This window comes from Anabas testudineus, chromosome 6, assembly GCF_900324465.2.
Source record: "Anabas testudineus chromosome 6, fAnaTes1.2, whole genome shotgun sequence".
Classification (NCBI taxonomy): domain Eukaryota; kingdom Metazoa; phylum Chordata; class Actinopteri; order Anabantiformes; family Anabantidae; genus Anabas; species Anabas testudineus.
This window is the reverse complement of record NC_046615.1, coordinates 20297950-20313702: the sequence shown is the minus strand read 5'-3', so window position 1 is coordinate 20313702 and position 15753 is coordinate 20297950. Positions and strand designations below refer to the sequence as shown.

At 36.6% G+C, this 15753-nt stretch overlaps 1 long non-coding RNA gene across 2 annotated transcripts in view; it reads left to right on the top strand.

Moving 5' to 3' along the window:
- LOC113166196 overlaps positions 1-15753 on the top strand; it is a 48209-nt gene extending 32456 nt beyond the window's left edge. For both annotated transcript variants that reach the window (XR_003299160.1, XR_003299161.1), the window contains 4 exons: positions 9153-9407; positions 12794-12899; positions 13394-13434; positions 14872-15753. This is a non-coding gene — a long non-coding RNA (uncharacterized LOC113166196). The remainder of the gene's footprint in view (positions 1-9152; positions 9408-12793; positions 12900-13393; positions 13435-14871) is intronic.

Here is a 15753-nt window from a genome sequence, read left to right as displayed (position 1 = left end):
ACCAAAATATAAAGAGGTGCCGAGGTGGGGGCACGTTTCCGGACGGAAGTGTGGCGCACTGTGTGTGTGTTACCAGAGGGCAAAATGCCACATCACTTTGGATTGCAGGGTCCAGTTGTGTGCCAGTGTGTCCCATAGCGGACTCCACCCTCCTGGTTGTGACACCATCCCTTTATAGCTTCACCCTAGATCTACAGGATACAGTCTTCGAATCAGACCCCTGTTCCTTATGTGTAACCTCCGCTAACACACACACGCATGTCGGTGTGTGAGTGAAAAGAAAGCAGTCAGCTCATCCTATAGGTGGTGGTGGAAAATAATTACGGAAGCAGGAGGGAGGTGAAGGTTTGGTAAAAGGTAACTCTGTGGCCCCTGACGTAGGCAACACATGCACATGTATATACACAAATACACACACACACACACACACACACACTGAGCAGTGTACATCCAGACGTCATCAGTGCTGTGAGGACTGCGTCTGTAGCTCCGTAGACGTAGGTGAATGAGGCAACACAGCGCACAGTCCATTTAGTTCACACACATTCAAACACACACACACACACACACACACACACACACACACACACACACACACACTCACACACATGCACAAGTACAGTGTCGGACTAATAATAGTTTCTTTTTTTTCAACTCTTACTTCATATTCATTTTCAAATTTCAAAACTGTCGGTGAAACAAAACAACTTCTTATTAATCGACTTAATCAATTCAGACAATAAATTTAAACCATTTAAGTTCTTATTTAAATTTAGGTGATGTTTCTTATTTTATTTTATTTTTTACTTTCAACTTTAAGAGGATTTCACGATCAAGTTGAATCGAAGGTGATTTGAAACTTTCTCACTTTGTCTTTACAGTTAATAGACTCACACACTTCCATATATCAAGAATACACAATTTCACAAGTGAATTCTCACTCGTTTGCTGACGCACTCGTGCTGACACTGACTCACGCTCACACTTTGTCGTCGTCTTTGATCACTTTTTAAACTCTGTCGTGCACATGCAAACACACCCTCAAACACACATACACTGCACAGTTGTTAATAAACCTGCTTCAACACAATCTTTTTCAACTTTTTCCACTCACCTTAACATTTATAATTATGCAATGATTATTTATATGAACACAGACACACACACACACAAACAATTTCAAGATTACAATCAACTCCAAATGTGAACAAACACACACACACACAAATTTTACTTCAGTTTCTAATTCTAAATAACAAAACCAAGTTTAAATTAATCAGTAATTTCAAATAATCTTTTCTTTTTCCAGTCTGGATCTGAAGAAGCTCCACACTTTAAGTTCTTTTTTGATGACATTTATCTTCTCATTGGAGCATTTTGATTTTTCTCTTTAACTTCTCGATAAATGTATATGATGCTCTTTTACAATGGTGCTTTCTTCACAAAATAACATTATATTTATGATATTTTGAAATAGTTTATCCAGATTTGATGCACATTTTGGAAGCTGAATGACTAAACAGTGAGTAACACACAGTGTAAAGATGATTCAACACAGCACATTTACAGTCATGAGGCAGTAAAAAGCATTTTCACTAAACATATTTTTAGTTATTTCCCTTTCTAACAGTTCTGGATCTGAATAAACTCCCCTTTTTTATTTATTCTCCCTTAAAGCACCTTGATACCCTTCTTCATCTTTTAACTTTGTTTAAGTTTAAAGGTCTTTCTAAACACTGTGTTGTACAACAAATACAATAAGATTATCTCCATGATCCCCAAGAACATTTAATTCAGGTTTACGTTTAAGTATTCAAGTTTAAGAGGCCGATCACAGTGAAACACACTTCAAGATGATTCAACATAGTGAAAAGCATGGACAAGTGTTTCATAAAAACTACATATGACCAATCAGCTCTGTGGGTTTATCTCAATATTATGATTTTTCCCTCCACAATCCTGTGTTTTTAAACTGAATTTTAATTTTAATGAAAATCTAAACACATAAGGACTAAAAATGTTATTGAAACTTTTATTAACTCACATAAACAAACGTTTACCTGCTCAATTAAAAGAGGCTGAACTTTTCATTTAGAGACAAACACCCAAATGTACACAGATGTACTGTGAATGCACAAAAACAAAAACAAAAAAAATAACAACACACACCCACCAAGATCCTTGAATTTACGGTGCATCACTAAAACTCTATTTTTCACTTGAAAACTGTTTCATATTAACATATAACTTGTTGTTTGTTGTGTCTGATTTGTATAAAACTAAATTATTAACTTTAAAAAGTAAAACTATCTGTAACTATCATATTATAATTTTCATCATCCTTCCTTCACTAAGTATACACTAAGTATTTTTCTGATTATGATCTAGATTATAGATAATTTAGTAGAACTATTACTGTCTCTGTCTGAAGCATAAAAACAACACAGTTGTGTTTTCTTGTTTTGATTCTGAAGAATGCCTGTAATGGGCTGTTTTTTTTTTTTTTTTTACCTTTATGTTATCTCTAAATTACCTATTAGTTAAAAATAAACCCAGAAACCACTCTTCTTCTGAGTAGACTGCAAAGTAAAGTATTTAATGTGCACCACACAGTGAATGAAAATAATCCTTGCAGTTGGCTGCTATTGATGTCACAAGATCAAACCCAAAAAACAACAAATATGAAGCCTATTAAGCCAATTTAGGAAAATTAAACTAACTACAATGATTTCTTAATGGTTTCTTACATTTGCTTCTTGCTAAAAGACATCCAATAGCATCCAATTCAATACAATGATAACAGTGTAGCCTGATGTTTTGGCAGCTAGTGCGGAACAAAAGTCTTGTTATCACAAATTGTGGCTAATTTAGTATAAGACAATAATGCAAATAAAGATTTTATCAGGAAATGATGCATTGCCTATGGAGATAATGTCAGACTGTGCAGCTTTAAAACCAGAACTGAAGAAAAAATTCAACACAAATCAAAAATGGCTTGAAGGATTTATTGCTTCAGTTCATGGTCAGAGTGATCACACTAGATTTAGCAGCTCTTTTGTAACTAAATAGACCTCAGAGATATTTCGAATTTAATGGTTTCTCACTAAGTCCTGTTGAGATCTAAATAGATTTTAGGCTTTTTTGTGAATACACTGAAAACTAAGTTTAGCTCTGAGTACACAAAATAAAACACAGATGTATTTACTATTAATCAAAATTCATTCATTCAACATAATCCATGTGGCATCTGGGATCTTTTACATTTATGTATCTGATATGACATGTTCGACAAAAGATTTCAAGTCAGAATTACATATACCATGTATCTGTAATGATGTACTATGATTACATTGATAACACATCAAAGAAACAAAACAACATATTAATAGGATTTTTAAAATGTAAAATTAATATAAAATGGAGTAAGACAAATCAAACAGTAGAATCACAATAACAGTGAAGCGTAAGATCTAACTAATCCTAACTTTAAGTTACAAGAAGCAGCAAAACAGTCACCTAATGACCAAATGATTAAATGTAAATGTAAATATCAGACAGAGTCATACAATAAACCTCTAAATTTGTCAACCTCCACTGAAATCGAATGTTCATCCTCAGTTTGAGCTGTTTTATACTGTGGATGTTGGAACAACACCCTGAAAAAAAGACCTTTCAGTTAAATGCATCCATGATTTGTCTTGTCGTAGCTGCTCACTTGTGGCAGCTGGACACATAGACTGAGTCTGACTCTGTGCTGTTCCCAGATGTTAACTAAAGATGATTACACAGGTCAGTCATGCAGCACTAAATACATTTCTGGCCCTAAAAGACCAGTAAACCACTTTAGTTACCTGAAATATAAAAATAGTTTGCTATTTGAAAGTTATTTAAGAGTTCAAAAAGACATTTTAGATTTTCTCTCTTTAAACGCAGCTATAGCTGTGATTTAAATGAAGCCTGCAATAAGTTTGCACCCATTCAAAATGAGGATATGTAAAACTTTACACAACACTTTGATACACACATTTACTACTTTACTGTTCATTTTTATTTCAAAAGCAACTAATCATGAAAAACTAGTTTTATCTGCAGTTTATATCAGGTTATTTAACCTTTTCTGCTCCATAATCATTTTTATTCTCTTTACTCTGACAAATACAGAGGTGTAAAGTTGCCAGATGGATTTGACATTGTGTTCTAATGAACACAGAGGAAGCTGAAAAAGATTATGCAGAAAGACAATTTATTCCAACACTATTCAAAAACTAGTTTCTGTTAGAAATATAATAAATAGTATAATATTTAGACGTGTACCACAAATATATTAAAACTTTTTTTAAAGTAAGCACAGCTACATTAGTTAAACTAGTTTGTATTAAACTGATACTGACATGTATCTAAAGGGTTTTTTGCTAAATCTATCATTCTATCTGTTGTAGTTTATAAAAAGGAGCTAAACTGAGCATGTGAGCAGAAACTCAGTCCCTCTGCCTAAACAAATACAAGACAATGCAAGAAGGAAAAGATAAAACAACATTCATGTTACAGTGTGTACAATGACCAAAAACCAGATTAGGACATACATTGATGCTGCTCCTGTTTTTCTTTTCACTTCATCTTTTCTTTGCACATCTGTAGAAAACACAGCACAGCTGCAGCTTCACAAAGGAAGCATTAAGACATGTTACAGTCAACATGTCCTGCTACAAAAACAATGTCACAACTTCTTCGAGCCAGTAGAAGTTGCTTTTAGCTTGGATGGTGCACTTTTATTTACAATTTGAAACTGACTCAAACAGAATTTGTGGCATCCGGAAACCAAATGCACAAATTTGACATGTTGATTTGACAAAAAGTTGTGAATTATCAATCGTGTGTTAAGTAAATAATATTTTACTGAAGTATTAATGAGATTGTGCAAGTTTATTAGTTTTTATTATATATATAATAATATACTCTGCAGTTGTACTTTTCAGCACCTCCAGCTTCAAAACCTTAGTGAGTTTAAGTTTGATTGAGACTATAAACATGTTTTAAATTCTGGACATTACAGTTCTGTTCAGTGTGTGTGTGTGTGTGTGTGTGTGTGTGTGTGTGTGTGTGTGTGTGTGTGTGTGTGTGAGGGTTTTACCAGGATTAAATTCACTTCAAGCTGACTAGAAACACATACTATTTGCACTTTAATTCACAAAATTTCATCAGTTTCTAAATGTTAATTTTATTTGATATGTATCAATATGATTGAGTAGTTCAAATAAACCTTCTCTTCTCTTTCCGGGACTTTATCTTCGTCTCCATCTCAACTCTGTAATCTTTCTTTAGTACAAAGATGATGAACTGACCAGTGTGGCTTTAACTCTTACAGTATAACTATGGCTAACATATGGGATGTGAGGCTGAGATTTACAACTATTGTGATTTAATTTGCAATTTGGATACAAGTCCGACACACACACACTCACACACACACACACACACACATACACACACACACACACACAAACACACACAGATACAAAGACAAAACATTAAATTGTAACTAAACCTCTAAAAAAGACTTGGACGTTAAATTGTGAAGTTTAATTGTGATTCGAAATTTTCAATCTTCAACTTACTGAGACACACCTAAAGAAAACATCTGAGACTTTTGAAAGACACCTTTTAAAGGTTGTGTCCAGTTATAATGTATATACATATATTAGAATACTTTAAAATGTACTTGTCCATCAGGGTTTAGCTCCTTTTATCCACTTATAAGAAAGGTGTGAATGAAAAGAGTAAAGCTCAAGAGGGACATTTTTACAGATTGTAAATAAAAATAACCTACTTCACAATTAATAACTTATTTTGATTAAAAATATATAAAACAAATAACAAAATGGCACATTTTGTTGGAGTTTAATTTTGAGAAATTAACAGAACAAGTTGTCTTTCTCTTTCCTGCATGTTCTCTGTCCTGTGGTTGTTCCACGGTTGCAGCATCATCATCAGAGCAGTGCAGCACCAACTTGAACAGTTCAAACTCTCAGTTAATGTACAGCAGCAGTTTAAAAAGTCTAACCAACATTTGTGTTAGTTTAAACTTGGATAAGAACCTGAGACATGCAGCCCAACAAAAGAAGAAACTTAGAGAAGACACGTCACAAACTATAAAATCTGTGATCAGGTGGGAACATGTAGTTTTTCTGTATCAAGGTGATGCTAATAATCACATCAAATGTATTTATGTGGCCGTCAGTGGAGAGAAAAGTTAATCACATACATTATATTGATGCTTAATAACAGCACAAGAGACAAGAACGAGGAAAAGAAGGAATAAATCCCACAGACTCTGACAAAGTATCGATAAAATGAATATGAATGAAAAGAAAATTCACATAATGTTGGTTACATGCAGCTGTGGACAGATGTCAACCTGTAAACAACGTTTGCCTGCCTGTCTCAGTAGCAGGTTTAATTTGGACACAGCTCACAGTAAAGTCAAAATAGTTTCATAACATTTCTACTTGAATGAGAGCAAATGATATTTCTTAGCAATAAAGTAATATTCCTCCAGTTTTTAATTGTTTCTTCATATTTATAATTGTGAGATTCTGCTCTACAAATACGTAAATTCAATTATAGTAGTATTTTACTGGGCACATTTTCACAGTGTGTCCTGTAACTTTAAGTTTTGATTCCTGATTGTAAAGAATTAGCAAATGTTAAAGCTTCGATGTAATCCCTTAAGTAAAGACTAAACTTTAACTTTAACTAAAGTTTAACTTTCCTGTCGTGAAACATGTAAGGAAATGTCATGGAAAAAACAACAACAACTTTGTCTCTTAATGTATATTCAGCCATTCAGCAACAGCAGATATATCACAAGTCACAAAAGCCTTTAATTTTAGATGGGCTTTAAAGTTTTTGGAGTAAAATCACATCCAAACTTTAGTCTTATCCAGCAGAGGAGACTTTGACAGACTGACTTCATACCTGTTGAGCAAAAACATTTCAACTTAAATGCTTCAGTCCTGCCAAGCGATGGTGATCTAAACAATATTATGACAAAAATAAAAACAACTTTGTTTGATTTTTTTTATTTTTCTAATGCAACAACAACAAAATGCTTCAAAGTCTCTGTAAAAAAAAAGACTGCAGGTGGAGTCAGTCCAGCCATTTTAAATTTAGCAATAGGAGAAAAGAGATAAAAGAATGCAAGTAAAATTATATTCTCAGCTTTTGAATTGTACATCCTATATGCTTATTTAAACCTATATGTGTGGTTGTCCTTGAAGTGGGTCAGCCATTTTGTTGTCACCACTCACAAGGTTGATAGTGAGACATGCGAGCACTTCTATGGAGAAATAAGTGGATGTTAAAAGCCTCTTAGCATCATTAGTGCTACTGTTTACTACTCTGACATGTGATTTCATCCGTGTGTGCTTATAGGAGGTGGAACTAGTATTACAGCCATTGCAGCCTCAGTGAAGCCTCCTCATGTCTGACAGAAAATGGCTGACTGTACAGCTGAAAGCACAGAGCTCCAGAGAAGCAGAGCAGCTCTCCTGCATCTTACAGTTTGTTCATAAACCTTATGCTAAAGAGGTCAATTTCAAAATGATATAAATTAAAATGGGTGTAATTTAGACAATTCATGCTATAAAAATGAATGATAGAAAAAGGATTTTTTTAAACACAGACTAACTAATTCTGTATTTGTAAAAGTGAATCAATGCAGTAACTGTGGGATGAGCCAAGGCAACAATATTCATATAGAGCATTTAATGTAAAATAATTCTCATGCATTATGTTAAAATTCATAAAGACATGAGCAGCATGTGGACATCATAATTAATGAAATGCAGGACAATGTAACCGCAGAGGAAAAGGTGATTAAAACACCAATTTATCTAAAAACAGTGACAAACGATGCATTTAAGCACAAACACAGACACACACTGACTCACACACACAGTTTCTTCTTTTAAACCACTGTGAGCAAATGTTAGGTTTTACATTAAAGAGAAATAAAATACTGGACTGATATACGGTGTGTGTAATTAGAGTTGTATAAGAATATGTTTCAAGTTTATGCTTAAAATATCACAATCAGATTTAATTCAAGCTTGTGTGTATAAGGAATTTGTTTTGTTTTGATGCAGGTGTCAGAAAAGCCATATGAAGAAATATATAAAACTTTAAAATAGAACACTAATATTAGATGTAGAAGAGAAGTAGTAAAACAACAGTAAATGTGTATAAATGTTAAACAGTAATATACAAATGCACAGTTACACAAAAAAAAATGTACAAAACTGTGGTCACGGTGTAAATTCAGGGTGATGCACCTAGTGTAGAAAGCAGTAAAACTGTCTCACACAGGACGAGTGTAAATAAAAGTTTAGATAAATACAAAGTGCAAATATTCATAGTGCACGACGTATCAGCTCCAGTGGTGACTGACTGTAGGTTTTGAATGAATTACCACTTAGTGTACTGCACCATTGTTATGTGTGAGAGTTTAATGTGTTTGAGAGCAATAAAAATTCAAAGAAGACAGTGTGTGTGTGTGTGTGTGTGTGTGTGTGTGTGTGTGTGAGTGTGTGTTGACTATTTATTTTGCATCTTGCAACATTACCTGACTTCTTTTTTAATGTTTGTGTGTACGTTTACAATAATATTGTGTCATAGCCTGCTTCTGATATGTTTTCGTCAACTTATTCAACGTATAATTCGTCAAGTTATTTATGTATAGATTACTATGGGTGTGAGTGTGTGTGTTTCCCACTATAATGTGGCAGCAGATGCAGAATCAGTCTTGCCAAAAAGGAGAACTGTGAGCAGCCTGTCCTGACGGCCGAAGGGGTTGAAAAGAGTGCACCTTGGGTGTCCTGCCCCAAAAAGGAGTCCTACCCCTGTTACCTGCACTCACACAAACTGGTGTCCTTTTAATTACAGTCGCAGCTCGGTGCACGTGTTAAATACAGTTGAATTTTAGGTTATAAACAAAGATACTCACAGTATTGAACTTTCCCCAGCGCTCTATATACATTTTCATGATTCCTAGTTTATTTGTTGCGTTCATTTGTCTGTTAGTGCATCTGAATGTAAGAAAAAAGTGTGTGTATTCCCTGTTACTGATGAATGTGTCACTTGTTGTGCACTTTTAGGACCAACATGACGTTGACTGTAAGAAGAAACAAAATGGAAAAGTAACACAAGAGATGAAGGAAAAGCAGCAGCACATAAGGAACAATAAAGGCTCCAGGAGAGAGGGAGGAGGTAACGGGGTGGCACAGCTCAACTTGCACCTTTTTAAATATTTTTTCCACCAACATGACCTAAAACCTGGAAAGTCAAGCTGGATTAAAAGACACACCCACCGTGCAGAACCAAGGAGAGTAATCTAATCGCAGCTGGGGAAGGTAAATGGGTGTGTTTTGATTGTTTAAAGGTGAATGAGTCTATGGAAAAAGTAGAAGCTCCTAAAGGTTAAAAGTGAAGTAGAATTTACTTTTAAAAGTTTAAAACTGGGCTCTACCTCAATCAGTTGGTGTGAAAAGGTTAAATTAGGGTTAAAATACTCTTTTATATTGATCTTTCATTTGTGTACTGTAGGTGGAGAGGAAAAGAGAATAGATGGCACAGACAAGCAGGAAGGTGGAGCAAGGAAAAGAGGAATGGATGGTCAAGTTCCAACAAGCATAGCAGATTATTCATTGTGCATTTGCAAATGAATGATAAAATACAACCAGATGTCAGTTGACAGTTCAGCATAAAAAGTGAACCTATGAATGAATGTCCAGAGTCACAAACAGTTTAGGGAACCGTGAGCGCTGGTTAATTTGTTTCTATGTAGGCTGTGCATGATGTAAACAGCAGATTCCGGAGCAGTGTTTCAGTTTGTCCTCACCAAAACCTTGGTTGGAGCCAGGACTTAGTCTGATTCTGATACACTGCTGGCCTTCAGTAGCACTTATGTCAAATGGGGGCGCAGGATATATCAGAGGGCCTTAAAGGGTTTCTAGGAGGTCTTCTCCCCCTCTCAAATATCTGAGAAGGTGTTGGGACATAAAAACAAACAGGAGGACCATGTTCTTAAAGATAGAGAGGAGACAGCACTGCAGCCCTACTTAACATTATACACATCAGCTGGATAAATCTCTGCCCTAGAGTATTAATTATTATCCTGAAACTGTGGAATATGTTGTCTGATTTCATCTGATAGGGGATTTTTGACATTTCCAATGCTAGTAATTCTGGATTAAAGCTGCTGATTGCTGACACTCAGTTGCCAGTTTATTAGCTACTCCAAGCTAAAACAAATGCACACAACACAGCAGTCCTGCAAGGCATCCTCCATTTGTGAAGGTGAAGATGTGCAGCATTGTTCTGGTGGGGTGTCGAGTCAACTCTATAATCATTTTGGGGGCTGTAGTTTGTGCTGTTGTTGAAAGTCCCTGCTTTACAGATGTGTGAGATGTGTTTCTTTTATTTAGCCTAGCGTTGTTGGTAGAAATGAGGTGGACAAAATAATAAAAAACACCTCTGGTTAAAACACTGCAGCAGCACAAGCTACACAATCACTGTGCAGTTGAATCTTGACCTTTTAAAACCTATTTAACAAAAATCAGGTAGAGTAAGAACAACGGGTCTTGTTTCTTGTTGTGTTGAAATGTTTCACTACTCATCCAAGTAGTTTGTTCACTCTGCAATTCACTGAACAAACTACTTGGATGAGTAGTGAAAACATTTCAACACAACAAGAAACAAGACCCGTTGTTCTCACTTAACGTTTAGATAACCTCAAATGGATGATTGAGAATCTTCACTGACATCGATTTGATCATGTATTACACTTTATTTGTCTTAGTTACTGTATGTAACTCTCATCTGAGTGTATTACCTTTAAATGTTAGTATGTTGATGGCAGGTAAAGTCAAATATGTTGCTCCCGTTCCCATGTTAGTTATTCATGACTAGAAGTAGTAAAAACTTTCAAATTTACCTGGATGTGCTTTGTAGCATGTTTTGCAGAGTGAACCCTTTAAAAACTGGTTCAGTATAATGACATACGTCATGTTAGTGCAGGTGTCACTAACAAATTCACATCAAATGTTCATTCAAAGGCAAATATCAGACGATATAGGAACTTACTGCTAATTAAGATAGTATGTTAGCTTCCATCTAGTGCAGCGTGTGTGCACGTTACTCGTCCGTGTGTTAGAAGCCTGTGTGAAGCGTCAGCTGCAGTGAGGCGAGATGACGCAGTTACAGGCTCCTGTACATGAAACTTTAAACTGCAGATTAAATGTTGTGTACAACACAAATATTAAATCTCAATATACAAATTTTTTAATGTTATTATTTTAATTTAAACAGTTTTAAACCTCTCAAGCCATTATATGTTTCAATTAACAGTAGCTTACATGGGTTAGTTTTAATTACAGTTTTAATTTTTAGTTTTAAGTGTGTGTGACCGTGTGTGTGTGTGGGATTCGGACCATCAGAGAAAAATTAGGTGATGTATGTGTAATATTCTGGTTTGGTGTCTGCGTTGGTGAGGGGTTTATGATACTTTACTAAAGATTTGTACTTTTAACACATGGACACACACACACACACACATCACACACGTGTCACTTAAACTGGTCACTACAGGATACTATGAAGTCATACAAGCATAAGCGTGGATGCATGAGCTTGCATGAGTCACACACACTCATGACGGCTGGAAGTGTGCGTGTGTGTGTGTGTCCGTGTGTGTGTGTGTGTGTGTGTGTGTGTGTGTGTGTGTGTTTACTATCCTCATTAAATAAAACTGGGAGAGAAAATATGTTTAACATACAACAACTTTATCCCAAACATACATAAAGACAGATTAATATTTTACTGCAGTATCTATGTTTAACACATGATTTATATTGTATATTTTGGAAAATCAAAGAGAAATGTATTTGTTGTCTTATCAGAGACAAAACTAATTTAGAATGAAAATATGTTTTGCTTGCTTAAAAAAACAGCATCTAAAACATCCCCATTGTTTAAATTTTAAATTTTGTGTTGTGCTCATTTCAGTGTGGCTTTAATAAATGAAAATACATTGAACTCATTTATATTTAAGGGAATTCTTATTGATGAATTTATAGTTTATGTGTTGCTCATGTACTGAGATGTGTTTTGAGTATAATTCAAGCTGTTTACATCAAAGTTATGCTGCAGCATGTGTAGATGGAGGCTGGAGTGTTACGTGTGGTGGTGGTGGTGTGTGTGTGTGTGTGTGTGTGTGTGAGAGAGAGAGAGAGAGAGAGAAAGAGAGAGTGTGAGAGACAGTGGGTGTGAGTGTATGTAAATCAGTGTGTCTCCAACCTTTTTGGTCAAGAGTGTAATATTATGAGTCTCAGACGTGCAGGTTTTAGAGGTGTGTGTGAGTGTGTGTGAGTGTGTGTGTGTGTGTGTGTGTGTGAGTGTGTGTGTGTGTGTTGCTTAAAAATATACTTTGAGCTCACTCCATTTTGTGATTGTGCTGGTGAGACTTTGATCAGACGATACATACATGAAGGAACATTAAATGTTGTTGAAGTTCCTGCCTGCATGCGTGTGTGTGTGTGTGTGTGTGTGTGTGTGTGTGTGTGTGTGTGTGTGTGTGTGTTGGCCCTTCTGATTCCAAATCAGCACGAGGCGGAGTGTGTGTTTCATTTGCTCCGTCAGTTCTCTTTGTCCTGTGAGTGTGTGTGTGTGTGTTATAAAAATTAAATCAGAGGTTTATATGGTTTGTGACGGGATATCTGTGTTTCTTTTCTTCCTGCAGGAGACACAGATAAATGGGACAGTGTGACAGCAGTCCCCCCGTGTAATGCAGCTGTACACACACACCACTGTCTGCTGCGCTGGATATAACACACACACTCATACAGGTGATAATATATTGTATGTTTCATACTTCATGCTTTAAAAAAATAACACACCAATCAAAGTACAGGAAAAAATACTGTGTCAAACTGCATGAATGCACAAATTCTACTAAGAGGCCTTTGTTTTAATGCTGAATATTTGAACAACTGTGAAATATAATTTCATCAGACCACAGCTGAAATGAAAATATACCATTAAGCCTTATTCTTCTTAAGATAGAGCGTGAATAAAAAGGCCTCAAGACAAATTACTGTAGGTAATTCCAATTCTCCCAGTTAAAATGCATTTTGAATGAAGAGACAACATGTGAAAAGTAACAGCAAGTCTTTATATTTAGTTTTGTAATAGTAGCTGCTATTTGCTGTCACCTTTATTAATCAAGCTTTGAAAGATACAGACAAGAGATTTAAGCCAGATGCTTCTAATGTTATATTAAATGTAAATTGCTGTTTTTGCTGAAAATGAAATGACCTATTCTGTTTCTGTGTGTCTACAGGTGCAGCTGAATGTAAGGTCGCCGTCACCGCAGGATGCAACGTATGTAAAAACCAATAGAAAGCTAGAAACGTTGTCTATGTTGGTAGTGAAGGTGTTGGGGACGTGCACAGGCCCTGTGTCAGTGGTCAGAGACCTTTAAGGCTTTGGATATGACTCTCTGAGCAGATGCATATCATTGTTTTCGAGCTTAGAAAGGAGACTTAGGTGTGTCTCAGGGCCTGTTGTCTCTCTGTCGGTGCAGCAGATATCTGGATGTGTAGACGGACAAACAGCTGTGTGTCTGCTGGATTCAAGCTGCTGGGGATGATTCTATTGAAAAGTTCTTCGTCTGCACGTTGTGTCACACACGTTAACGGTGACTATTCACGGTTAAAGGGCCCAAAACTGGCCCATGAGTTGTTTCAGTGAGGTGAAGAGTCGTGTGTGGGAGTAAGGGCAGGAGTGGTCCGCTTGCTGGTCTCTGTCAGCTGAGGCTCGTACACATGTGGAAACCGCTGTGCAGGACAGAGGTGGATCACTGGAGGCTTCGTGTGCGTCGCTGTCCGGTCCAGCGGTGCTGAAACCAGTGTTACCAGCTCCACGGTGCGATGCATCCACATGTGAACGGCAGAGAATAAAAAGAAAGTCAACGTGTTAACTGACTGTAAACTGTGGTAAAGTCTGAGTGTGAAGTGCAAAAATACCAACGAGGTTTAAGCTCGTATTAACGTACTGTCTGTAAACAAAGGGGCAGAGATCGGTGGTGACAGTCGGGATGTTTGATTAATCTCTCAGCAGAAGTGATCAACTCAGAGGAAACATGAGTCCTGGATTCTGCCCTGATGTGCTTTCAATTCAGCTTAAAACCATCCTGTTTTATCATCAGTAAAATTAATAAAATCCTAGATTACATGTGGACTCACTAATGTGCAGCTGTGGACAGAGAACAACCCACTACCACAGCGGGTGGAACCACTGATCTGTCCTGGACGGACACGGACGGTGTGTGTGAGAGTGTGTGTGTCGGGTAAAACGGGGTGAGTGTGGAGGTGAGAGAAAGTGTGTGTGTTTGTGCAATGACAAGGGGGTCGCAGAAACTTAAATGTGAGAAAAGTGTTTGGATAAAGGGTGTGTCTGAGAGTGTGTGTGTGTGTGTGTGTGAGAGAGAGAGAGAGAGAGTGTGTGTGTGTGTGCACTGGGCTATCGATACTGGGAGGAGTAAATGTTCTTTTCGTGTACCCAAAACAAAAACCTGAAATTAGAAGTGAGTGAAATTCAAGTGTGGAAGCTGCAGTTTGTGGTGTAGTTGTAGCACAAGCTGGAACCAAACTTTCCCTAAATGTGTCTGTATTTTAAAAGAAGCTTTGGACAAGTTGATGTTTTTATTATATGTTTGTGCAGTTGTGTTTTTTTTTTGCAGATTTCACACACACGTAAAAAGACTTTCTGAGGGAACTGTGCACATTTTTAAATCCACATTTTCTCTCTTGTTTTCAGCTGCGAGGACACGACTGAGACGTGAAGGTGGACTCTCAATACGTCCGATAGAAGTGTGTGTGTGTGTGTGTGTGTGTGTGTGTGTGTGTGTGTGTGTGTGTGTGAGAGAGAAACTTCAGGATATTTACTGTTTTATAAAGTGTTTGTTTACACACACCTCACAGCTACTTTAGTCTCTTTAATATATTTTTGCTCTGTCATGTTACACTGCACTGAAATGTTTTGTATTTGTTGTTTTTAATGTAAAACTTATATTTGTGTTCATTAACTAGTTCCATGTTGGAGGCTGTAAATTAAAAAGTTCATATGCAATATTGACTTTGCAGTGATGCCACAAGAAAAAACTCGGTGCTATAAAAGTCATTTTTGGGAAGATGACTTTATGAAGGTGATATTTTGGAAGCACATTTTTATTTTGCACATTGCAACTCTAACTAAGAGACAACTGATCAGTACAACATTTAATTTAATCTCCTTTGAAATTGTTACACTACTTCTCCCTTTGTCACGTTGACTTCGGTTCCTCCACTTGTGTCAAAATATGCGAGCAGGTGCATGATGATTGTCAGCATGTAGATCCATTTTTATACTGCTGGACCTCTGCTGAGTATGTGACAAGCTTTGCTTTAAGCGACACAGCCTCGATTTGCCTGAATTTCATGTTTAGTTTGGGTGGGTGAGAGTCAGGGAGCATGGCGGCAGAAGGGGGTGTGCTGGAGAGTTAAGCTGCTGTTGCATATAGCCTTTCTGGGTCGGAGAGGGGAGCAGAGAGCATGCTGTTGAGGAGAAAATCGTGACAACCCTTCGTGCTGAAGCATCCAGCCTCTGTAAACATGACTGGCTTATTCGTGTGTATCTAAATGTTGAAAGACTGAAATAAAG